The sequence below is a fragment of the Crinia signifera genome, chromosome 2 (assembly GCF_055691185.1).
Source record: "Crinia signifera chromosome 2, ASM5569118v1, whole genome shotgun sequence".
NCBI classification, from domain to species: Eukaryota; Metazoa; Chordata; class Amphibia; order Anura; family Myobatrachidae; genus Crinia; species Crinia signifera.
This window is the reverse complement of record NC_139218.1, coordinates 231,550,677-231,576,824: the sequence shown is the minus strand read 5'-3', so window position 1 is coordinate 231,576,824 and position 26,148 is coordinate 231,550,677. Positions and strand designations below refer to the sequence as shown.

General features: G+C 43.2%; 1 protein-coding gene across 4 annotated transcripts in view; it reads right to left on the bottom strand.

The window, feature by feature from the left end:
- The window catches only part of LOC146060609 (pinopsin-like), a 251,475-nt gene that overhangs the window by 50,127 nt on the left and 175,200 nt on the right, over positions 1-26,148 (bottom strand). The gene's annotated exons all lie outside the window — the stretch shown is intronic.

The window sequence follows — 26,148 nt, the reverse complement described above, 5'->3', positions numbered from 1 at the left end:
GAGGCAGCATTGCGCCAAAGAAAGGTCATACCCTATATCTGTTTTTTGCATATCAGGCTTGTAGCACAGGTGAAGACAAAGTCAGACTAAGGGGGGCCCAGGGTGCATGTTACCCTGCCCCCCATCTCATAGGGGCCCCCCTTGCAGATTGTGACAAAGTTGATTACGCACCACTATTAAAGCATTGCATCTCCTTACAGAGAGCACTGTGCCAGCTGAACTCTCAGCTAATGCATCCTACACAGAATCAGGCCATTCATTCCTTGCAAGCTGACTTACAGTTAACTCTGCCTCGGCCCCACAGGAGGCCATTTCTTCTGTAGCACACATTGTTGCTGACAGGATTCACTGAAGCAAGCCACTGACTTGGCAAGTGGCACAGAGAGAGTTAAATATGTCAGCATGCATTGTGTCATCTGTAAATGATTTGCTCAGTAACTTGGAGCTGCTCTGCCTTTCAATGAAGGGTAAAGTATAGTGGTCACCCTAGTACAATATAACAAAATGCATTTATTCCATAGATACACAGTTTCTAACATTTTTGTTAACTCTAAAGGTGCATACACACTGTACAATTTTTTTGACCAATTTAGTTGAAAGACATTTCCCTTGAACCCAGTGTCCTGGACGAAAGATGTTGACAAAAGATCTAGACGACAGATGAAAGACAAAAGATCTAGCTACAGTTTATAGGCTCTTTTTGAAAGATATCCAAATTGAACTGCATGCCCAGTTGACAAACAACCTTGATGAACAACTGGCGGGTATGCGCATTATCATTCATTGTTCGTCGCCAACGCACTGAAAGATATTTTGACCAATTTCTTTCAGAATGGCCGAAATGAACGAAATTGGTCAAAAAAGTTGGTAAAAAAATTGTACAGTGTGTATGCACCTTCAGCCTACCTGTTCCTGGACTTCCCTGGCATTGTATGATTGCCACACACCTTACTTATCAATTACCTAACTCACCACAGGTGATGGCAATCCTACATTACCAGGGACGTCCAGGAACAGAGCATTTTCTCCCTCAAGGAGAGGGTCAATCAACCCTGCTATAAGCGTATATATTTTTTAAAGCCTTCTACAGATGTGTCCTTACCCATGTACTGTTTCTAAGGTGCGAGACACGTGTATAAATGGACAAGAGACCTTATTCTGATTCACTCGCAAAGCTGCGAAATTCCACCAAACACTGCCCTCATGGCTGCCCGCCCCTCCTCATACACCGCAATTCCCTGCAGGCATGCGAATGGGGACAAAATCATTCGATGGTTGACAACCATCGAATGATTTTGCAAGTGCTCGCAAATCTAAGACACCTCCGATGACGTCAGCTGCCTGCCTCCTGCATGTGAGTCATGGGCGCCTTAGCATGGAAATGCCCAGCATTTTCATGGGAACGCCCATGAAACACTGGGTGTTCCCATGGGCACAGCCCATTGCCACTGCCCCCCGCCCGCACTGCTAGGTGCGAACATGATAGCGAACTAGCTGTTCGCTGTGCCCGCTTGCACAAGCATCTGCACATGCACATAAATGCGCATGCACAGACGCCAAACATGGACTAGAATAACACCCAGTGTCTAGTAAGACAGTGCCTAGGCCAACTCCACATGGTTGACAAGACCAAAGGCTGAGATTTGAAAGAAGCGACTGTAGTAAGTAGGGTTTACAGATACAACGGTTGAACATGACAACAATCGACACATAAATGGACAACAATATTTATTATTATTTTTATTATTATTATTATTATCATCAAGTTTTGCTTCATTTACCATCCACGTGAGCTACAATTAGTATCTGTGGTAATTGCCACCTTGATCAAAGTGGTTTGAATGAAGAAAGCCAACGAGGGTCTACATTTGCACTAGTTGTGGACACAGACTATATATTGGACACATTCTGGCAAAAAAAAAAAAAAGATTTTAAAAAATGTGTCCATCTATTTTGTGTTGACTGTTTTCATGTCAACCTTAGACACAGTCAACATTTTCACTCTCGATCTTTTGATATGTTGACCATATGGGGTTGACCTATTGACTGACTATCTAATATGTGTAGAGCCAGAGCCTGCCCTAGGCATAGGTATACAATGCAATTGCCTAGGGCAGCAGCTTATGCCTAGGGGCGGCAGCTTTACTGGCGTCCAGAGTCACAGTTCTGGTCCACGTTAACACAGTTGAATACCTGGTGATAGTATCATCTGCTAGGGTGCGCCAACAAAAATCTCGCCTAGGGCATCACATTGGATAAGGCCGGCTTATGTACCACACCCCAGGCACACATCTATGGTTGTAGGCCTTAAAATTTGTAGTTTCACACAGTCTTGTGACAGTGTAAATTTGAATAACGTTGTGTGGTGGGAGACATGGCGTGGCTCAGTCATATTTGTCTCCAGGCTCTTGCCTTTTTATTTTCCACTGTAATTAGCATCCTTGTCTACATAAGTAACACGGGAAGCCACTAGTGGTGTACAGAGTACTTTGTGCTTTTAGCTCATTAGCAGTGTAATACAAATTTTCAGCATTCCCTCAGTAAAAATAGTAAGCAATGGAACATACATATATGGCATTGCAGTAGTTATATTTCCTGTGGCACATAAAATGAGCCATGTGGTTTGATTTGACAATCCTGAAGTGAATGAATTATACTTGTTTTTGTTAGCCCTGTGGGAGAAAGAGTACTGTATAAATAAACTTATTATTATTATTATTATTATTATTAGCTATTGCAGTATATGTACTGTACAATTACAAGTAATGACACCCATACAGCTCAGATCATGTTGTAGATTTTATTATGCATTGCCAATGTGGCAAGATTTAATATTACCACAAAGTAATATGAACACATAACATTACTATTACAAATAAAAATGTAATACAGGCTGAATGGTGTAAATTAATCCACTAGATGGCAGAATTTAACTGCAAATGAATCTACAATGATTTCTGTGGCCAAACGCTGTGCTGCAGCTTCCGATATTATTAGTAATTTAAAAAGGAAGGTTTCATCGGATGGCAAAACTTCTATTCAGTGTATAATTTTATTCCTATACATATATGTTCAACTAAAATTATCGGCCTAATTCAGACATGATTGCACGGCTGCAAATTCGCAGGCCGGTCTATTATCAATAGATTTCGCTTGTCTAAGGGCCATTGTCGGGGAAAAGGCTAAAAATAGCCTTAAAATCGCGTCGGACGGGTTCCGTGCTAGGAAACAAGTACCGAAAAAAATGGACATGCAAAAGGGAGAAAACACATGGGAGAAGCCCTGATGACGTTATTACAGGTCTTTAACAAGAGATTTGGAGAAAAACAGGACTCTTGTGTTGGGGAACTCTTATAGTTTAAATGGTAAATTGATAAATTAAAAAAATAGCTTTTATTATATTCAAGTTAAAATATGTGGGTTGACAAACATAGATAAAGAATCAAAAATTATAGTTTATGAAACGATGTGTTACAAGAATTCTTGCTGATGTTAAGGGGTAAGGTACAAAATTGTACTCTCCCTCTCAGCTAGAAAGATGTTTTGCGGAGGTAGATTCACAGAGATTTGATACAATTTAACAAAGAAAATAACATGTTACAGATTTTCATCTCTTTTTGCCAATTTCAGTAGGTAATTGAAACAGTATCTCTGCCTGGGTTCAGTACAATGAAAACATTGTAACTACACACAAGCAAATGTTCTCACATATAGGGCTTTCTACAACGAATCTCATATATGCAGATTGGGAGTATGCAATTTCACAATCCGGCCAATATATGTGGAAGATCTCAGCCCCAGATACAGTTGCCTGGAAAATATTTGCAAAGGTTTACAGAGGTGGGATTCCTCTAGTTGACAGATAGTCAAATGCCGTATAACAGAGTAAGTCTGGCATAAGTTTGTTAATGCTAGGTGTAAGATAGTTAAATTTATTTTCCCAGCCACTGAATCTGGGGCTGAGATTTTCCATGTATATTGGCCGGATTGTGAAATTGTACACCAATATCTGCCTTATATACTTAGAGTCTGTCTACGTATGACACAGAAAAAATTCTAAGCAATTTTCCCGGAGTAAACATTTGATGTATTGGGAGATTGCCTGCAAACTATCCGCTTTGCACATACCTAGCGTTAATATACTCATGCTAGATTTACTCTGCCAAGCTATATTTGATTGTTTGCTAACTAGAGGAATCCACCTCTATAAATCCTTGCAAAAAAATTCTAGCCATAGTGTCTGTGGCAAATATATTCTACTAATATTGACCAGATTGTGAGATTGCATGCCAACATCCACTATACACACACCTAGTGCCAATACATTTACTTGGCCAACTCACACACTCTCTCATCAGCCAGTACGGACTCTGTGGTTGTCCTGCAATGCTACACAGCGACAGGTCCCATAGGTCCGGGAAAAACTGACAGCAGAAGTGTGGTTTTACTATACATTTCTTTTTTAAAAATATTAAATGTTTATTGATTACAAAACATATAGAGGTATGAAATTACATACAACAGTGATAGCTTACATGGTAAACACATACAAAAATGATACAATAAAATACTGAAAGTTATAGGACGATATCTATATGTGAAACCCTACAAACTCAAAGCCTGTATACAAAGGGTGAGAAAGAAAACCATACAGAACGAGACAAGACAGCACGGACACAGAAGGGTGTAACAAGGACAAGGGGACACAAAGGAATATCACGCATTTCCTACTGACATTGAAAACAATTAAGATGAGTCGCCTAGCTCAGGCGATTGATTAGCCGATACATCAACATGGTCGCTACTCATGATAGATTGACCCTGTCTCTCCCGGTACTCACTCCATTTATACCATTTTATATGAATTGAGGAGGAGGAGGAAGAGTATCCACAACCAGCCGTCTCAAATATAAAATGCTTGTGAATGTTATTAATAATAGTTTGTATACTCGGTATAGAGTGGGATTTCCACAGTTGTCCGATAGCCGCCTTGGTGGAAATTAGGATATGTCCCATGATGTATCTGTCGCAGCTTAAGAGAGGAATCTGGGTGTGGTGGAACAGAGCCACTACGGGATCAATAGGGACAGACATCCTAAGGACGTAATTTATGAGGGTGAATACTTCGATCCACAGCGGCCGCAGAACTGGGCAATCCCAGAAGATATGTAGAATTGTCCCCATGCACCCACAGTTTCTCCAACAAGACAGGATGTCGAAGGCCAGATAAGGTGCAGCCGCTGTGGGGTGAAGTAGGCCCTATGGCATAACTTATAAAACATTTCACAGTGTTGGAGGCATTTTGACATCTTAAAACAGGATATCGAGATCGAATCCCACTCAGTGTCCTGAAAGACTCTAGACAAATCTCTTTACCATTTAGATTGAGAAGTTAATTTACCCTTCTTACCCAACAAAACAATGTGCTGGTAGCACCGAGATATACCCCCTCTGTAATTAGGGGAGGTCAATCTAAAATGCATAACAGCAGGTAGACATGGAACAGTAGATGATTTAATCATATAAGCGGATAACCAATGGCGTATTTGTAGATATTTTTAAAAAATCTCCCTTAGGGATACCAACTTGAGACTGTAGTTGGGAAAAGGGAAGTAAGGAATCCGTACCAAAAATATCCATCAAACAAGTAATGCCTTTCTCCATCCAGGGGTCTAGTCGAAGATCTGGGATGAGGTTGGCAAGAGTTTTAATAGGAAGGCTGGGGGCCGGTAGAGACACGTCAGGGTCTGCTGAAATTACAGTATACCAGGCACGCAGAGTGGTCCTGATTGCAACTCCAGGGCCCTCCCAAGATGGGATAGCTAGCTTGGGGAGTAAAAATAAGTCAGTAAGGTTGTACTTTTCTACAAAGGATCTTTCTATAAGGACCCAGGGTTTGGGAGATGTAATGGAAAACCAGTCCCGTGCCTGACTAAGGAAGCAGAGTGGTATCTGTCAATGTCGGGATAAGCTACACCTCCGGAGTGTTTCAGCAGAACTAAAATGTGCTTAGCGATGCGGGACTTAGCGCCCTTCCAAATATATCGTGAAAACACCTGAGTGGCTCTAAGACTAAGAGATTTGGGTATAGAACGTGGGATGGCACGAAATAGATACATCAATTTAGGGAGCAACACCATCTTAGCAGCAGCTATACGCCCCAGCCATGAGATTTCGTGGAGAAGCAACTCTTTTATTAACTTCTCAAATGAGCAGAGATATAAAATTACACTCAACCAGGTCAACATCTCTGGCTAGGTGTACACCTAGATACCGAATAGAGCGCATCTGCCATGCATATTTGTATCTATCTTTAAGTAAGGCTAAAGTCGCCGGGGGAACATTAAGTGCGAGAGCTTCAGTTTTAGAAGTATTCAATGTATAGTATGATATTTTTGCATAATCGTCCAAGATGGTATGGAGTCTGGGTAGGGAAGCTTTAGGGTTTAACAGACATAAAAGGATATCGTCTGCAAACAGGCTTATTTTATGGGCGATGCCCCCAATAACAGGTCCCTCCACAGCTTTATCACTTCTAATAGTCTCAGCTAGGGGCTCAATTGCCAGAGCAAATATAAGGGGCGACAAGGGGCACCCCTGTCTGGTACCGTTAGCAATATCAAACCCAGAGGAGAGACTACCATTGAAAAAGACCCTTGCAGATGGGGCAGAGTAGAGGGCTAGAATAGAGTCTAAGAATCTACCCTGAAAGCCGAAGGACACTAGTACAGATTTTAGGTACCCCCAGTGCAAACTGTCAAATGCTTTTTCTGCATCTAACGTTAGCACTAACAGCGGAGTCCTATGAAAATCACAATGCTCAATCACGTTAAAAACTCTACGAGTGTTATCCGGGGCCTGCCTGCCCGGGACAAAGCCAACCTGGTCTGCAGCTATAAGGGAAGGGAGGAGGGGACATAGACGGTTCACCACTAGTTTGGCATAAAGTTTGACGTCTGTGTTCAACAACGCTATTGGGCGGTAGTTTTGAACCAAAGAGGGGGGCTTCCCAGGCTTCAGAATCGCCACTATCTGTGCTTCCAACATTTCTTTTGGAAACCCACTGGAATTAGAAGCCTGTTTTATAACAAGTCTGTTTTATAACTTTTATAAAAATTATTCGGATATCCATCCGGTCCAGGGGCCTTATCGCGGGGTAGGTCGTCAATTGCTTTTTCAAGTTCTGAAAGGGACCACGGGGAGTCCAGGGCCAGGCAGGTCCCCGAGTCTAACCTGGGTAAAGCCAATCCATCCAGGAAGGATGTGATGTCTGCTTCTAGGGGTTGGGGGGGTACCAGAGTCATAATGTAAATTATATAGCTTCTGATAATATTCTGCAAATGCGTTGGCTATCTCGTTCGGATCAGAGACCTTGGAGCCTGTAGAGGTATAAACATAATGAATGCGGGCTTTAGCTTGCCTGCCTCTCAGTTTGCGGGCCAGCAGCCCACCAGCTTTATTACTGAAAATATAGTATCTCTGATTCAAACGAGACAGATTATGTTGCACTTCCCGGAGAGAGAAGGTGTTAACCCTCTCCCTCGCAGAGAGTAAGAGTCTATAAATGGCTTTGTTAAGGGGGTCTGCTTTATGCGCCTCTTCTAACTTAGCTGCTTCCTTTTCAGCCAACTCAATGTCACGTTTATGGGCTCTTTTGAGCCTAGAGGCAGTTTGAATGGCCATCCCACGAATCACAGCTTTAAGGGAGCACCAATGGTTAAAAATAGAGGTTTCTTCTGGGGCATTAGAGTTCAGATACTGTTTTATAGATTCCTGAATGGCTTGGAAAGCCTCTGGATGGGACAGTAAATATTTGCCTAGTCTCCAGGGACCCGGGGCACTTCTACAGTCTCCTATATCCCAAGCCACCGCTATAGGGCAATGATCTGACCAGGTCATAGGCAAAATGTCAATCTTGGTGATTGATGGCAATGTCCATTTATCGGTCAGAACTAAATCAATCCTAGAGTACGAGGAATGCACATGGGAGTAGAAAGAATAGTCTCTAACTGACGGGTGTTTGGTACACCAAGCGTCATAGAGGTTATATTCACCCAATAAGTGTCTGAAACCAGAGGAGCCGTCAGGAGGGGGCAGAGGGCCATGAAGGGAGGGTTTCGTTGGACGGGACCTGTCAATCGTAGGGTCTACGACCAAGTTAAAATCACCCAACAACATTATAGCACCTTTTGCTAGTTGCTGAACATTCGCACATAGTTTCCTACAAAATGGCAGTTGTCTAGAGTTGGGGGCATAGCTTGAAACAAGGGTAACTGCAATACCTTCCAGAGTTCCAATTAATATAAGATATCGTCCTTCCGGATCAGCATGTTGGGATTCTAGTGTAAAGGGGCAATTGAGCGAAAAAAGGATGGCCAATGCCGCTTTCTTAGTAGGGCCGTTTGCCATATAACATTGGGGGAAACGTCCGTCAAAAAAGCAGGGAGGGTCAGGATGTCTAAAGTGGGTTTCCTGAATGGCAACTACATTTGCTCTCATTTTATAGAAAGAGGAGAGGGCTAGTTTCCGTTTTTGCGGGGAATTTAAACTTTTGACATTCAGTGATATAACCTTAACCATGGTAGGAAAAAGAGGGGTTTGATGTTATGTACAGACATGGCAGCAACAATATCAGCAATGTATGATCTACATGCGAAAGAGGTAAGACAAACATGGGAAGACAAAAGTTGGACAACACACACAAGGGAAACACAGTGGTGACAAGACACAAAAAAGAAAAGAAACATAGAAAGGTTAAACAGACTCCATATGGAGTCCTAGTAAGGCGCCAAAGAGGTAACGCCTCACCCATAAAGGAGAAATTCGAGGGTGGTGGCCAACCACCCCGCAACCTCCTAGTATAAAGACATGGATATATGCAATAAACAGTAGCAACATGAGAACAGAGATAAGGAAAAAAATAGAAAAATACATGAATCTCTGGTGTAGAAGATAAGAACCAAACCAAAGTTGTTCCAAGAAACACTTGGGGCGGTATTCAATGTGAATACCGGTGACGTGCAGCGAATCCTGTTTAGGATTCGCTGCACATTCGCCACTCCTCGCTGCGTTCCGGAGCCTCGCCGGCTCCGGTATTCAACGAGTCAGGGGCTCGCTGCCCCTGACCGGCGAATTTGAGCTCCTGCGGCGGACGCCGCAGGGAGCCTGAGGACAGTGGCAGGCAGGGAGATGGAAGTCTCCCTGCCTGCCCCAGAACGTTTGTGGGGGGGAGTTGGGCTCCCCGGGTGCCAGGCAGCTCAGGCTGCCCCCCGGGGGTGCCAGCAGGGGACCGGGTATATTCACTACACCCGATCATGAATATGTAATGATCGGGTGAAGTGAATATATGAATATGTAATGAGCGGCTCGGCTCTGGCCCCCTGCTGGCTGGTCTGTGTAAAAAAAAAAAACAAGACACCAATTGTAAAAAACAAAACACTTTATTTTAAAAGTTCACCTTCCACTTCACCATAAAAAAGATAGCGATTGCTACTCGGTGAATCATCGCGAAAAAAACCTTGAAATGTATTCACCATCTGGTCATTGAATAGGGTGATTCACCGTTTTAGTCAGAAATTCGCCTTACAGCACAAAATCGCCATAAAAACCTGGCGAATCAGCCTCATTGAATACCGCCCTTGGTGGCGTCAGAGATTGGGGCGCACATGCGCCTTTCTCTATTATGTAAATTCCCTCTGTTTTGTGAGCCTCCAGAACCAGAGATCCAATGGCATATATTAAACAAAAGCAATACCAACATCAATTAAAAGAACAACAGTATTGGAGAGGACAAGGCAAAGTGTCACAATTCTACACTACATAATGCAGAAACCCTGAACCACCGAGCCCGAAAGTCCTGTAAACTGAACAAACTAAGTAGAACTAATTATTTAACAACCATCAACCAGTCCTGCTGGAGTCGACGGTCTGGGACAGGAGCATCGTCAAGGTTCAGCTTAGCAAGGAACCTCATACCTTCCTCAACAGTGGTAATAGAGATGGTGGAGCCTTCTCGGGAAATAAGGAGTTTAGTAGGGTAACCCCAACGATATGCTATGTCCGCTTTACGTAGAGCTGAAGTGTACTATCCATTTCTGACCTTAATCACACTAGACATCTCTCAACTTAAGTCCGCTGTAGCGATCTATAAGACTTAGACACAGCAGAATGTCTGGTAACCAGTATTAAGGCATATCACATCTTTTACTCCAATTCTTGATTTAGAATACACGTGGCTAGTATAGCCAAAGGTGGGACACATCCAGAGCCTGGATGTGCGGTCCAGCCAACAGGCATCTGGACAGTTTCTCCCTCGTTTGACCTGTGTTCTCAACAAATTGTTTATAAAAAATATGTATATGTATATATACATGGATTTGATTGAAAAATTGAGCAGTGTTGCAATCCAACAATTGCATACTCCCAATCTGCATATATGAGATTCGTTGTAGAAAGACCTATACGTGAGAAAATTTGCTTGTATGTAGAGAATAGTTGCTCGTGTGTAGTTACAATGTTTTCATTGTACTGAACCCAGGCAGAGATACTGTTTCAATTACCTACTGAAACTGGCAAAAAGAGATGAAAATCTGTAACATATTATTTTCTTTGCTAAATTGTATCACATCTCTGTGAATCAGAGGAATTCTACCTCTGCAAAACATCTTTCTAGCTGAAAGGGAGAGTACAATTTGGTACCTTACCTCTTAACATCAGCAAGAATTCTTGTAACACATTGTTTCATAAACTATAGTTTTTGATTTTTTATCTATGTTTGTTTGTCAACGCTTGCCACATATTTTAAATTGAATATAATGAAAGCTATTTTTTAAATGTATCAATTTACCATTTAAACTATAAAAGTGCCCCAACACAAGAGTCCTGTTTTTCGCCAAATCTCTTGTTCTCTTATATTCGGACTCATGGGAGCACCACCAACTTAATCACTGACCCCCAGGAGGGCCTCAACTTAATATTGTTGGTTCAGGCTACACAGGCCGCACCCTCCACTACAAGTGTCCGCTCATCCTGGAGCGGAATTTGATGTGTAGGTAGCCTCTGTGTGGAATTCACAACCCTGCTTGTTCCGTTATTACAGGTCTTGGCAGCTGCTTATCGGTGATTATACTTGCGTGCATCACACCATCACGTGAAGCATAATAATACCTGATAACAGCAGAGCTGTGAATCACCACTGCTAATTGGAGATCCCCCTAAGCAAGTTTGTTGACGTTCCTCTGAGCATCAGGCTTATATAGCATAGACATTATAAATACATTTAGAACATAGTATTATAGAGAGAAATTACATCTCTTCCTTATATACGGTACTGTACTGTATATACAAAAAGCTAAATACTTTCTTTCTCACCATCTTACCAGTTCTCACCTTCCTCCCACCACTCTCTGTCTACATGCTACAGAAATGCATCCGAGAGGGAGGGAATTACAAAATGTTCTATATTTAGACTAATGGTAAACTCTTTATTTTAAAGCTTCTTTAACAAATGGCAGTGTGCCAGAGAGCAGCACATTAGGACGGGCCCTCACCTAATACTGTTTATATTGCTTGGCAATCAATCCAGTAATATAAAAAAAACCTTGCTGTATGCGTAGGCTTTGTGAGGGGAATTACTCACCAGGGAGGCTTCAGCTGACCTTGTATTGCTAAGCACAGTCAATACGTGTTTTTGCAGGATTTATTAAACCCCTAAGGATCAGAATGTTTTACCTCACATGGCCAAAACAATTTTCACATTTCTTATGAATCGGTTTCACTGAGAATAACAAAATATTTCGTAATATACCCAAGTGACTTTTTTTTATTTTTTTTGTAAATAAGTATTATGGTAGTATTTTAGAGTTTTATTTGGGTGTTACAGAGAAACATTAGAAAACTAAAAGGGGGAAAAAGAACTTTAACATGATTTGGTCTCTTCTGATCACCGGAGAGATGGCCACTTTAGCAACACAGCTGGTGGTATTGTACACTTCTGAGAGAACGATGCACATTTATTTTGTGCCATCTCCTGGACACCGTAATCATGTGATCAGAGCACAAGCTTAAGCCATACATTTTAAAGGTGTAGATACAGTTATATCCAGCTATATCCAGGAACTGGTATATATATATATATATATATATATATATATATATATATATATATATATATATAGAACAAACAAGAAACAGGCAGCGGCACTCCAAGGATTTTTCAAGCAGTGTATTCAAAAAGGTCAGTAACCAACGTTTCGGGGTATCGAATCACCCCTTTGTCAAGGTACAAGTGAAGACAATAATACATGGCACAGTGCTTACCTTATATAGCACACAGTGTTAGTGATTAGACATTCACCTGGTCTGTTGCCCGTGCACGGGCGCCGGGAGTCCGGAAGAGGATAAGCCGGAAGTAACCCTGTACGTCATCAGAGCAAGTTCCCGGTGTATGGAGCGCAGGACGGAACGCAAGCCGAGTTGTAATCAAGGTGACCGTGCTCAACATCCTGTCTCTGTAATCTCTCCGGCAGCCCGTGTAACTGGCTGAGATCGCGGTGACCTGGTGGCAGATATAACAAAAAATGTAAACTTCGCAAGTGCACAGATAAAAATGCATGATGGGTGTCACATGAATAAATACATAAATGTTAAAAATTAAAAACGATGTGCAATGTGATGGGTAAGGTGCATACAATAAGAAGCGGGCCGGCACCCAAAGGAAAAATGGATGCAGGCGGTCGCTAGTAAATGTGAAAAAAACAAAGACAAAATAGAAGGAAGAAAATTACCCAAATTGTTCACGTTGTTGGGTGACAGCATTGATGACCCCACAGAGTCTAGACTGACTCTGACTATAATTAACCACAGGGGTGACACCACCCATTATGACCCATTGATGAAAGGTTCCGTGTGACAACCACAACAGGCTTCCCTGACAGTGACGAAAGATCACGTCCATTTGTGTGCTTTTTCTTCCCTCCGCTTAAATCTCTTTCTATCCCTTTATAAATTTTCCTATTGCTGTTTGACATTTCATCCAGACTTTCTCTGGTCACTACCTACAGAGTTATTTCATCCTGTAGCGCCTGATACCACACAGACCCCTGACAGATGTATCCCCAGACAAACATCCAACGCATCAGTAACACGGTACGGTTGCTTGGTAGGGGACCCCGTGCCCACTGTCTCCACCTCGCTTTCCCTCGCTTCTCCCTTTTATGTGTCACTCACTAACTTTATAACACTATTTGTATTTAACATGGGTAATTTTCTTCCTTCTATTTTGTCTTTGTTTTTTTCACATTTACTAGCGACCGCCTGCATCCATTTTTCCTTTTGGTGCCGGCCCGCTTCTTATTGTATGCACCTTACCCATCAAATTGCACATCGTTTTTAATTTTTAACATTTATGTATTTATTCATGTGACACCTATCATGCATTTTTATCTGTGCACTTGCGAAGTTTACATTTTTTGTTATATCTGCCACCAGGTCACCGCAATCTCAGCCAGTTACACGGGCTGCCGGAGAGATTACAGAGACAGGATGTTGAGCACGGTCACCTTGATTACAACTCGGCTTGCGTTCCGTCCTGCGCTCCATACACCGGGAACTTGCTCTGATGACGTACAGGGTTACTTCCGGCTTATCCTCTTCCGGACTCCCGGCGCCCGTGCACGGGCAACAGACGCGGTGAATGGCTAATCACTAACACTGTGTGCTATATAAGGTAAGCACTGTGCCATGTATTATTGTCTTCACTTGAACCTTGACAAAGGGGTGATTCGATACCCCGAACCGTTGGTTCCTGACCTTTTTGAATACACTGCTTGAAAAATCCTTGGAGTGCCGCTGCCTGTTTCTTGTTTGTTCTACAATTTGTTTCCAGAAGGCACCCAGGTATTTGCCCCTTACAGCTGGAGTGCCAGTCCGCCCTCTACAAATATATATATATATATATATATATATATATATATATATACATACCAGTTTAGGCCCTTTGTACCACAGGGCTTTTTTTTCCACATAAACTGCTAAATAGTATGGTGAATGATTATTATAGACCGGAAAATTAATCAGTTTATGTTAAAAAAAGCCTTGTGGTACGAAGGGTCTAAACCAGCGTTTTTCAACCACTGTGCCATGACACACTAGTGTGCCTTAAGCTGTTCTCAAGAGTGCCCCAGATCTAGAGATGCCCAAACCAGTTTACAGCCACCACCAGTTCAACTGTTATTTACTGGTCTCTTCATGTAAAGGTGTAAAGGGCCAATGTATTTTATTTTTGTTACCTGTGGGGACCAGTGTGTATTTTTATATGGGGGCCGATGTTTTTTTTTTTTCCTGTGGGGGCCAATGTGGTTTGCCCTGTGGGGATCTCCTGGTGTGCCTTGGCAATTTTAAAATCTTATTTAGTGTGCCGCAAGGTAAAAAGGTTGAAAATCACTGGCCTAAATAGACTTATACAGTATATTGGTTCCAGGATATAACTGCTTAATAAATAATACTGATCCCCCAAAAGCAATTAGCACCAAGGTGGTTATATAATCATAAATCTGGTATGTACATATACTGTATGTGTTGTTTTTGTGTTGTGATATTTTAAACGAATCATTAAAGGTTAAATTTTATAAGATATTGGTATCTATTGAGTGCCCCTAGCAGAGTCTTCTTTCTCTCCTCTCTATCAGTTTATGATCTGACTCTAGGGAAGCACCACCATCTTACTACTCATTACTAGTCTGGTGATACATATAGTTGGGTATCTAATTATATCTATATCTCTCAAGGTTCATTCATCATTCCATTGACGGATCAGCCCAGGGGGGAGGATCCAGTGCAGAATGCTATTTCCTGACACCTGGCAAGTGAAAAGGACTAATTAGGTGTTATTAGTGCAAGCTGGATTTACAGTAACAATGGGCAGCGAATATTCGCAGCCTCAATCGGGCCCTTTCATCAGTCAAATTGCATTGGTACTGTGTCCATGTTACCAGTTTTAGTTCTAGCTCTCAGAATGCCTCTCAGAATAATGTGGTATCGATCCAGGATAAGTGTAAACCAGGGGATATTATCACTCCTAAATGCCAACAAGCACATATTTACTAATAAACAATTTCACTTTCATCAGGATGTACACCAGCAGCAGAATGCACCAGCAGGATGTACACCAGCAGCAGAATGCACCAGCAGGGTGTACACCAGCAGCAGAATGCACCAGCAGGAGGTACACCAGCAGCAGAATGCACCAGCAGGAAGTACACCAGCAGCAGAATGCACTAGCAGGAAGTACACCAGCAGCAGAATGCACCAGCAGGTGGTACACGAGCAGCAGAATGTACCAGCAGGAGGTACACCAGCAGCAGAATGCACCAGCAGGAGGTACACCAGCAGCAGAATGCACCAGCAGGAGGTACACCAGCAGTAGAATGCCCCAGCAGGATGTACACCAGCAGTAGAATGCACCAGCAGGAGGTACACCAGCAGCAGAATGCACCAGCAGGAGGTACACCAGCAGCAGAATGCACCAGCAGGAGGTACACCAGCAACAGGATGCACCAGCAGGAGGTACACCAGCAGCAGAATGCACCAGCAGGAAGTACACCAGCAGCAGAATGCACCAGCAGGTGGTACACGAGCAGCAGAATGTATCAGCAGGAGGTACACCAGCAGCAGAATGCACCAGCAGGAGGTACACCAGCAGCAGAATGCACCAGCAGGAGGTACCCCAGCAGCAGAATGCACCAGCAGGAGGTACACCAGCAGCAGAATGCACCAGCAGGAGGTACACCAGCAGCAGAATGCACCAGCATGCTTCTGTCTGTAAAAGTACAGAAAGAGTTTACATTTAAAACTGTTCTTAAAAATTAGCATAACCAGCTCCAGGCTTTATGGAACAGTCTTGGTTGTAAAACATTTCTTGGGAAAGCCTGAGGATCGCCCCTAATGTTCACAACCGGCACTGTGCTCTTGAAAGGGTCCTGGTTCTCGAAATACAGAGGGGCAGGAGGGGAGGGGGTCATTCATCCCTCCATTAAACAGAACTGGGCTCTTTCTAGCCAAGATGTAATGCCACAGCCAGGGGCAGTGCCTGATTAACTAGGCGCCTTGCAGGTGACAGCCGATGAGTAAAATTAAGACTTAATTTATTCCATGCTTGTTAGCTATCACCCATCCCGATGTACTGTGGGGGATAAAGCTCTTAAGGTAACTGCCAAATGGCTGTGCCAATGTAACTTACTGATGGAACCATTACTTTATGTACATTGTGCTACCTCAGCAGCTGGGCAACCTAAAGCCAAAGTCTTATTCACATGCCACAAGCCTTAGATCTTACATGCCAGTTGTATAACCTTGGTCCACCTGGCCGATGCATTCAGCATCCCCAACTAGTCAGCCCTTGGGTGTAAAATCATTGCTGTCATGGGCTGTATACTCCTCTTAAGCTGGCCTTAATAATGGTCAGTGATCCTGTGTCCTTCGTCATTGAGGGTCATGTGTTGGATGTGTGTATTAGCCTGATGCATGCTCATATCCCCTGAGATTGGCCGAATGAAGCAATAACTTAAATTTTAGCCAAATCAAGAAGCTAAAAGCAAGCAACTGGAAACCCCTCTAGAAATCCTTCATTTGTCCCTGTAGTCATATTACAATCCCTACCATAGTTTAAGAAGAATTTACAGTCACAATTTAGTAGCAAGTTAAAAGCTGAGTCGCATTCGTAGCAAGGCATGAACAAGCTCAATTAGTTCTGAACCGCTTTTTTAGCTATATTATGTCAGCATTCACCATGTTTACTTTCAGCATGTTAACAATATTAAAATATTGATGTGGTCATAATGTCGACAATGGGCTATTGTCGTTAGAACCCTAACTCTAACCCTAAACCCAATGCCAAAAATGTCAACATTTTATATGTTGGAATTCTGTTCATGTCAACATCAGAATCAGTTACACATTGGCCAGTGATATTGGCCTGCCCACTAATCGTCCAGGTCACCTCTTGTCGAGCAGGTCCCTAACACTCTGGGGTCACCACCTGGGATGCAGGGAACCCTGAAACATGATCCAGCCAAGGACCCCCCCCCCCCAGGGCATCACAATAAAGAATAGGGATAGTAAAGTGGTGAAATTATAAGAATGGAGGTCCCTACTATATGTTTGAAGGTAGAGAGTATGTGAAATAAAAAGTGCATACATAAATAATAGACATACAGGATTTAAAAAGTGACTGTGCATATAAGTTGTGATGCCCTGATACAGTCCAGCCAGAGCAGCCCGGGGCCCCCACGCCCAGATGCCAACCCCAAATTTTCTGACACTATGCACAAATAAATAGGACTTACTTGGAATTATGCCTCTGTCTCAGTGCAGTCTTATTATATATTATATTATAATGTAATGATAGCATAGTGCATTTGCACCCTCTCTCTCTGTGTAACCCATTTTATTCTCAGCAGATGGCACCTTTCATTACTGAGGGTGTGCAATTTAGAGCCAATTTCCCCTACCATGTATCTGTGTAGCAATACACACCTGAGGTTTGAGAATGCCTCAATCTAGATTAGCACCCCTTCCCCACCACCCTCTATGTTTTTAAGCAGGGAACCAGCATGGACTGCACTGAGACAGAGGCATAATTCCAAGTAAGTCCTATTTATTTGTGCATAGTGTCAGAAAATTTGGGGTTGGCATCTGGGCGTGGGGGCCCCGGGCTGCTCTGGCTGGACTGTCTCAGGGCATCACAACTTAAATACACAGTCACTTTGTATATCCTGTATGTCTATTATTTATGTATGCACTTTTTATTTCACATACTCTCTACCTTCAAACATATAGTAGGGACCTCCCTTATAATTTCACCACTTTACTATCCCTATTCTTTATTGTGATGCCCTGGGGGGGGGGTCCTTGGCTGGATCATGTTTCGGGGTTCCCTGCGTCCCAGGTGGTGACCCCAGAGTGTTAGGGACCTGCTCGACAAGAGGTGACCTGGACGATTAGTGGGCAGGCCAATATCACTGGCCAATGATATACCAACAACCTCTTATTATATATTATATTATAATGTAATGATAGCATAGTGCATTTGCACCCTCTCTCTCTGTGTAACCCATTTATTCTCAGCAGATGGCACCTTTCATTACTGAGGGTGTGCAATTTAGAGCCAATTTCCCCTAACATCAGAATCAGTATCAGCTTTATTGGCCAGGTATACTGTACTTGCATATACTTGGAATTTTTGGCAGTTACAGTGCAGCATCAAGCAGGGAACACATGGGGGGGGGGGGAGATAGGAGGGGGGCATAACATACATCACATACATTTCTCGTGAATAGAACAGATCAAGTTAAACGTTTGGTGCGTTCAGAATTGAACGCAATAAACTGGAAGAAGTTTTTCCTTGTTCTTGTCGTCCTTGCTGGGATGGACCTATAGTGCCTGCCTGACGGGAAGGGTTCAAACAGGAAGTGGCCAGGGTGTAGCTTGTCCGCCGATATCTTTCCGGCACGCTTCATGACCCTGGCTAGGTATAGTTCTTGGACCGTGGGGAGGTCCGCCCCGATGATCTTTTCTGCCGTCCTCACCACCCTTTGAACATGTTTTAGGACCTGATAATTATGTCTCCATTATAACCATGTTGGCATAAATATTTTTGATTTTCTGGTGTCGACATTCTGCTTTAAACATAGTGATTGCCAACATGGTGACTTCATACTGTTTATTAAATGAAATGAAGAATACTTAAAGCCACTGGATACCATTCGCTAACTATTCTGGACTTTGCCAATGGTTTTGGCAGGCTTGTAGAAAGCCAAAGATGATTTAGTTGCTAAACATGAGGGTAAGATTAGCTACTGTACATATTTGTTGTGAGCTGGAAAGTTCTAGGATTAATAATGGGGTGCTATTTTGGAATATTGCACACTCGTAAGACCAGTTCTGTGCATGTGTAGTATGGGTCCTGCAAACTAAGAAATGTAATCGGCTGTGACCGTCAGGCAGATGTGTTTGCGGTGAGAGATGGGGGAAGAGGCAGCCGACATTCATGAAAATTAGTTCTTGTCATCCTAGTTTTCCGGACGTACTGTAGTAAAGCCAAGGATTGCATCAGGTTTGCAGTTTCCATGGCCTCGCAATGCCCCTTGCAACTGCAAGTACAGTATGAGTGAGGTGAAACTTATGCAAGGTACACACCAAAACTATTTGGGCACAATCCCATCAATCTGGATCCAATTCAGACCAATTGGATGCAGATTGGGTCAAAATCGTTTGGTTAGATCTGAATTGGATCCGAATCCGATCCTACTTGCTGCAGGTAGGATCTGTAAAAGATCCATTCATCTGAATACAGACGGAATCAGATCATATGCAAATCGTATGCAAATCGTATGCAAATTGGACCACACGATTTGCATATGATTTGCATCCAATCCAAATCTTTTTGGTGTGTACCCAGTATTACTCAGGCTTGCAGTCACAGAAGAACATTGTAGAGCAAAACTTGAGCGCTAGGGATGGTGTATTGTGCTTATACACAGGTGGCTGCCTTCTGGGAGAGGGTTGCCGCCCTCAATACAAGAGATACCAGAAACAAGAACCAGTAGGCGCCTCCTGTATATCAGTATAAATTTATTACACAATTAACAATCACTAAATAACACACATAGTATAAAATAAAATAAAGGATAAAAGGTATTGGATAAATTGCATGCATGCACTATTCAATTAAAAGAAGGGCATATCAATGCTTTAGCATAAATATGTAACAAATAGTTACCAAGTCCTGGATTGGACCAAATGGGACAGTAGTAGCAGTCACTCCATGGGGGGTAATCCCAAATACAGTCTGTGTTGGTCGAATATTTTTTGTAATCCTCCCGGCAAGGGTAAATGCTGGAAAAAATGGAGTGGATCCCTCACAGCTGCAGGTGACCGTTTGGGGATGGTGCCATGGTCGCTTGGTTGGAGGATTGACACTGTCTCACAAATCTACAGTGTGTAGTGCGGAGTGGGTGGGCACACTTGACCAGTATGCCTTGCCTTGGTGTGCAAGCTACAGCTGCTGCAGCGGCCAGCAAGCCGACTGTAGGCTGAAGTACACAGTCTCCGGCGGGCGCAACTCTGTGTAGACTTGTGCTGCTGTAGGTTGGACCAGAGTGTACAAGGGGGATTTTTGCCAGGGGTATATGCTCCCAATCGACCCTTTGTGTCCTCAGTCTGCCGATAGTTAGGGGAAAGCTCCTCTTAAGACAGGTTTCGCCGCACACAGGCGGCTTTTTCAATTCCTGAATTGAAAAAGCCGCCTGTGTGCGGCGAACCCGGTCTTAAGAGGAGCTTTCCCCTAACTATCGGCAGACTGAGGACACAAAGGGTCGATTGGGAGCATATACCCCCGGCAAAAATCCCCCTTGTACACTCTGGTCCAACCCACGGACATTCACAAGCAGCACAGAGTGTTCCCCCTGCCGACGCTGATACACGGAGGACCGTGATCAGCCAGTGTGCCTACTACAGCAGCACAAGTCTACACGGAGTTGCGCCCGCCGGAGACTGTGTACTTCAGCCTACAGTCGACTTGCTGGCCGCTGCAGCAGCTGTAGCTTGCACACCAAAGCAAGGCATACTGGTCAAGTGTGCCCACCCACTCCGCACTACACACTGTAGATTTGTGAGACAGTGTCAATCCTCCAGCTAAGCGACCAAGGCACCATCCCCAAATGGTCACCTGCAGCTGTGAGGGATTCACTCCATTTTTTCCAACATTTACCCTTGCCGGGAGGATTACAAAAAATATTCGACCAACACAGACTGTATTTGGGATTACCCCCCATGGAGTGAATGCTACTACTGTCCCATTTGGTCCAATCCAGGACTTGGTAACTATTTGTTACACATTTATGCTAACGCATTGATATGCCCTTCTTTTAATTGAATAGTGCATGCATGCAATTTATCCAATACCTTTTATCCTTTATTTTATTTTATTCTATGTGTGTTACACAGAAGAACATTGTGACTGATAGTCACATGTTCATCTAGAATGCATCTCCATCTTTATTTGCATTGCTAAGGATTGCATACAGTATGCTAAGCTGCTGCGAGCGAGTAATAGCAGAAGCAACTCAGGACTTCTGCTGACAGCCTAGCAGCTCTAACAACATAGCAATCCTGGAAACTACCGTTTCAAAAATGTATATATTGGTCATACTGCTACCATTTATTGTTTTTATCTGTATACTAATGCTCTAATTAAGCCAATTATTAAATACTAGCCACCCACCCATCAAAATGATGGAGTTACTGGGTGCCGGGGCTCTGTCATGCTGAGGTACTGTATGAAAGTGAAGGTGTGTGTGCATGCCCGAAAGTACCTCCTTCGGGCATTCTCTAGTGGCTGCCACCTCCCCATAGAGAGAAGGAGCAGCACTAGTACAGAACCTGTACAGAATAGTACAGACAGCTAAACAAACCCTTCATAATTAGTGCTAATACCAATGTATAAAAACCAAGTGGTTCCAGAGAACATATGAATATAAAGTAAATTCTGAAAGATAACAGGGCAGATGTACTAAGCCTTGGAGAAAGATAATGTAAGGAAAGATCAACTACAAACCAACCAGTTCTGTAATGCTGCGTCTAAACATTGCATTTTGACAGCTTCCTTTTAAAGGGACCTTTTGACAGGAAGGAGCCTGCACATATAAATCTATGGCTGCGTCCACATATTGCCTTTTAGCAGGATGCAGTTGAACAGGAGCTGTTTAGCAGGATGCTTGCTCAAGAGGATATATACACAGACCTGCTGCATCCTGCAAAACAGGATATGTGTAGATGCAATCAACAGAATCCTGCTAAAATGCAATGTGCAGACGCAGTCTAACATGCTGGTAGTAGCTGGTTAGCTTTATCTCTCTCCTTGTTATCACTTTCCAGCTTATCACATCTCCCTCATGTGCAGAAGTATTAAGCCTGGTAAAGTGATAAAGTAGAAGGTGATAACCCCCCAGACAGTCCGCTCCTAACTTTAATTTCTGAGGCCCAGTCTGCAACTTGGCAATAAGGAGCATATTGGTTGGTGCCTAATTACCTTCCCTTTTATCACTAATCAAGACTTGATACATCTGCCTCTCAATGTCAGAAATAGCATATTAGACACAGTAGAACAAAACAAACTAGAAAAAAACAGACGCTTAGTGCAAAAAAAGAAATGAGTGTAGAGAAATTATATAAATAATTAAGTTACATAGGTTAGTTAGCAGCAGTAATGGTGCCCACACACGCACCGATCCCGGCGGTGCAATGCTATGCGATGGGGTGCACGCTCCTGCGGCACCTCATCGCACAGTACAAAAAGTATGTGCTGCACATACTTTTTGTACTAGGTTTTTATCGCATCGCATCGCATGCACATCACATGCACAAGGCATACGATGCGATGCTATGTGTGCTAGTTAAGCACAGAACGCATGCCGGGATCGATGCGTCTGTGGGCACCTTTACTCTGATAGGTCTACGGACTCCTATAACAGTCCCCTAAGACGGGGGACACACAAAATTGGTTATCTGCACTTAATAGCGATCCGTGCAAGTGCAAGTGCTTTTACAAGACATGTCCTGCGATTTAATAGGGATCGCATTGTAAAACTACAATTGCCTCTGCTTGATTGAAAGGTAGAGGCGATCACAGGGAGCGTTTACAGAAGCCAGTGTTTCCAGAAATGGGGTCATGTCGATTTACTCATTGGGCTGCTGTCGCAGAGGGACACCGATGGTCGCAATTATCATCTTAACTCTGAGCGCATCGCAGTAAGTTGCGATCACAAATACAGGCAGGGGGTGGTATGCACTTTTTCCTGATACGAGCAACTTATCATATGTGATCCTTACTGAATTAGGACTATTGTTAAAAAGCTCATAAAATGGATGAGAAATCTTGTAACTCAATTATACAAAAAATGTATTTTTTTTTTTTATCTTTATTGTATTTTATATTTACAAAAAACTTACAAACATTTTTCCTTACATTTCCTTACATTCACAGACATCACATATATACAGACATAGTACAATACTTTACATCAACAAATATACCTACATACATCTTGCATTGTGCCTTGTGCCATATTTTAACTTTTTATATCTAACTGCTCTATCCTCGTCCCTACACCTAAATGCCGTTTTCCTTTTTATTCTTTCCTCTTCTTCCTCCCTCCCCCACCTTCCATCAGCTCTTCTAAATTCGAGGATTCTTCCCCTGTTGGACCCTTCATCTAATATCTATAATAGCAGGTGATATCTTATTTTCTATCGCGTGTATCATTACAGAGTTTCTAACAATACGGAGTGAAGGGAGGAAAAAAAAAAAAAAGGGAATAATAAAGGGGAGGGAGGGCATACACCATTTAGTGTTATGTTTAAATACTCTTTTTCAGTTATATTTTTTATTTACTCTATCTAAAGTGAACATATATAGAAATTTTCCTTAGTGTATCAATTATCTCTTTCGGGTGAGTGCTGTATTTTCCTCCTAACTGGCTTCCTCCGATGCAGCTAACAGCTTCTGTCGCGCTGTCCCAGTGCGACACAGGCTGAGAGCGTGATTGGGCGATGCGTCTCCATGGAGACGTATAGCTCAGCCCTGATTGGCTGAGCTATGCGTCTCCATGGAGACACATAAGCCGGAGACGCTCTCAGCCTCTGTTGCGCTGGGACAGCGCGACAGAAGCTGTTAGCTGCATCGGAGGAAGCCGGTTCAGCCCGCTGTCAGTGTGGGCTGTCCGGCTCTGCTGCAGAGAGACCAGCGCTGGATCCTGGATCGGTATGTATAGCGGTGTAAAAGTGAGGTGTGTGTGGATGTGTGTGTAATAAAGTTTTACTTTTCTGTGTGTGTGTTTTCTTTTAACATTCTTTTTACAGGTGGACTACAAGTCCCAGCGGGCCCATTAATTCCCCGCATGCTGGGACTTGTATTTCTCCAAGTCCCAGCCTGCGGGGGAGGTCTGCTGGCACTTGTAGTTCTCCTGTATTAAGCAATGTTAGGAATGAGAATTTAACCATATCAGGCCGGCGTCCAATGGCCAGGGACGCCGGTGACAGCCCCGGGCTTCAGCCCTGGACGGGTGAAGCCTGGGGGGGGGACCCCTTTATTGGGGGGGTCCCCACTCCTCCAGGTACCCACCCCGTCCAAGGCTGACCAGCCACGGTGCTCATGGTACGGCCGGGGGACCTTGTGGCAGCTGACATCCAGCGATGTCATATGTCCGCCCCCTACAAGTGCGTCACGGCCGCATTACCATACGTACGCCCAGCGTTTTCATGGGAACTCCCATGAATCGCGGGGCGTATGCATATGGTAATGAGCCCAAATAGCCCTTCACGCCCCTCTCCACCCCCTGTTCGGAGTGTTCACATATCATGCGGAATTTCGCCGTACGCCCCGCTCGCACATGCGCAGAGACGCCTCTGCACATGCGCAGACACAAAACATCGGCGGGCCGAACGCACGCGGATATATCCGCACCGATCAGAATAAGGGCCCTTGTGATTTCAGTTGCCAGTTCATTTAGGAGAGTGTATGGGGAGGTAAGCATAATTGACTCAAAACTACTGAATATTAATTATACTGACGAAAACAGGTCCATATTACATGGTTTTGTCTGTTATTAATTAATTTGTATTTATTTAAAAAAAAAAAACACAATAATAATAAAGAAAAAAACACATCAAACACCAAACCCAAAACCGAACTCAAAACATTTGGGGTGGTTTCACAAAAACAAAACCCAACAATGGTTTAGAATCAAAACCAAAACACAGGTGTCTGCGCACATCTCTAATTGTAATGAGTGCACATAGAATTTTCCTACTCTCAGAAAGCAGCAGGTTACCACGCCTGAACGCTGGCTTCCTGTTAGTCAAGTTTCCAGGGGTTTGCGAATAGATTAAATTACAGATATTTGGTGCAGTTTGGCCTCGTATATGCACGCTATGATCTGTATGCATGCGCAGTAGCTCAAATTTGCACAACAGCGATCAGCACTGAATTATCCTCAATTTTAGGCGATCTGCGCATGCTCAGAATCTGTATTGCACATGTGCAGATCTGTTTGTGTGACAACAGATGCAGTGTCCACTAAGCTGCAAATTGATTTCAATAATTGGCCATTTAGGGGCTGGTGTGGGCAGCGCTTCATAAAATACAGTACTGCCAATATGTTCATGGGTGTAACATTTTTAACTGTCAAATGAGAAGAGTTTAGTGGCAGATGTATCAAGCTTCAAAAGGTAATAAAATGGAGAGTGATAAACAACCAGCCAATCACGTTTTAACTGCCATGTTACAGGCTGGGTTTAAAAAATGACAGTTTATCACTGTCCACTTTATCACTTTTTATGAAACTTTATACATTTGGCCCTAAATGAGCTTCCCCCTCCTGCTGCTTAATCCTAACCCTTCTTCTAGTACTTAACCCTAATACTTAACTAAGAACAGCCATTGACATTGTGAGTGTTTTTCGGATTCCAGTGTCAGGATTCTGACCATTGGGATTCTCAATACATCCTCTTCATATAACAATGTTAATAAGCCTTAGAGGTTGATTGGGAGTTGGACTCAAAGTAGCCTGATTTACCAACTTATGTTATTTCAAGTTTCTGTTGGCCTAATTACTGTTGGTATTGCTAGGAAACAGGCTCTCCTTCTCCACGAATGACACAGATTAGCACAGATGTCTTGCTACAAGCCACAGCACTCCCATGACACTACCATGACACATCCAAAATGAGTTCCATTGTCTCCACCCAGTTCGTTCCCACCCAATACACCTACATTTCACATAAAACAAGATGCAGCATAGATCTGTTCCCCATACAATCAGATTGAAATACATAAAGGCCCTGTATTCTGGTTCACTCGCAAAGGCAAATTCCTTCTCAAATGGACAAAACCATGTGCACTGCAGGGAGGAAGGTGTAACGTGCAGAGAGAATTAGATTTGGGTGGGGTTTTACTTCAAACTGAGATCTATATTGCAGTGTAAAATCATGCAGTCAGTATTTACCCTGCACAGAAATAAAATAACTCACCCAAATCTCAGTCTCTCTGCACATGTTACATCTTCCCCCCTTGCAGTGCACATGGTTTTGTCA